We start from the raw sequence: 1,753 nt of genomic DNA on the forward strand, positions 1-1,753 counted from the left end.
TTTTAACAGAAAAGCAGGATTAAGGTATGGTCTTTTTTTGGGGGGCGGCGGAGATGAATAAGTGATATTCCCCTCCCTGCTGAGAAACTATGGCCAGCCTTCACCTATTTGGGATTAGAAGACAGAGATTTGCTAGGTGCAGGGGGTAACTTCTATAGCTAGATTTATTTATTGTTTCCCAACATTTGTAAGCTGCTTTTTACCACTGTGTAGCCAGAAAGTGGCTTCCAACGTAATCAATAAAACAAGCGATCAGTCCAAAACATGTACAACATTTAAAATAGTCAGACACAAGTTAAAATATCCTAGATTCAACAGCAGTCACCAATACTGCAAGTATTCAGCCCTGGTAGTCCTCTTTGTCTCTTTGAGTGCAATAACTGGAAAAGACAAGTGTATTTTATAACCTTGGAGAACAAGTTATGAGCTAGTAGTTTCCATCACACGCAATAACATTTTTCCCACCTGAAATGCTGGTAAATCCAGCCTAGCGTTGGCCTTCTGTTATTCCCTGCCTAGGGTGCTGTTCAAAGCTTTATTTTCCTTGCTGTTGGTAGGTTCCCATTCAATACATGAGGTTTCACCTTGGCCTGCAAAATTAAAATCCATGTCTGTAATACGTTTCCTTGAATTTTCTCAGGAAATGACACGGGCAGGGTATATCCCACTATGAACTCAGTGGCATCAAGAGGGCTTGACAGACTTTTCAGAGACCAATTCCTGTATGCAACAAGCTTTGGAGGTTTTTTTCCCCTATGCACTGACCTGAAGAGCAGAAGAATAGACCAGTTGCTAACATATGGTTGTGATGGAGCAGGAAATGGGGGAACCAACCAGCCCATCTTAAAAGTGTCCAACTGCACGTTTTAAGATTAGCTGAATCAATTTGATGGAAAGAGCAGAAACATTGCCAGATCCTTTATCTGCGTTGCCAGATCATCCAAGATTTTGCAAGTCAATAATCACCTCCAAAATCTGCTTTTTCAGCAAAATGATTTTGGCAAAACTTAAAATGTGGACTCTCTTATCGAGCAACCCCATGGTGGTGGCGGCGGCTGGAAGAATAAGTGGTGGGGGAACAGCCCCGTTGCAGGCCCTGCTGGCTCACTGCAGCCAAGGAAGAATATGAGTGGCTGTTTTTCTTCTTCTTTGAACTCTCCGCCACCTTACCACCTCAGACTAGGGATGGAGGAGAAACCCGATTCAGTTTGCTTTTCAAGCCGAATCGATCAAATTTGCAGTTTCCAAAACTGTATGAGGACTGAAACACAGCCAGCCTTCCAAGTTTGCACTTAGTCAAATTTTGCAATGCAGTTCGCCAACCAAATCAAGTTTACAAAAATGCATATGCAGGGGAAAGTGTGCATAAGAATGAATACATGGGTGAAAATAACATGCAAAAATGCATGATATGACAAGAAATGGCTTGCAAAAATTGCGCATGAGTCAAAACTGCAAAAAAAAGTGTTCAATAGAAGAACTTCACACTAAGATGCTGGAGAATTTTCATGAGGATTTTGTTTTAAAAAATGCAGATTGCTACAGAAATGTGCATTTAAGACTGGAATAGTGAGAAACTGAGAGAACCAAAACTGACAGATCTTTCCATCCCTAGTCCTCACCAAAACCAATGGAAGGGAGCACTGGGCCTGATGTAGCTTGGAATGAGGGCACTTAGGATGATGTGAATTTGCCCCCCCCAACATACCCCATTTCTGCCCCCCATTGCTGACTGAGCATTGTTGGTGGAACA

The sequence above is a fragment of the Rhineura floridana genome, chromosome 14 (genome assembly GCF_030035675.1).
Source record: "Rhineura floridana isolate rRhiFlo1 chromosome 14, rRhiFlo1.hap2, whole genome shotgun sequence".
NCBI classification, from domain to species: domain Eukaryota; kingdom Metazoa; phylum Chordata; class Lepidosauria; order Squamata; family Rhineuridae; genus Rhineura; species Rhineura floridana.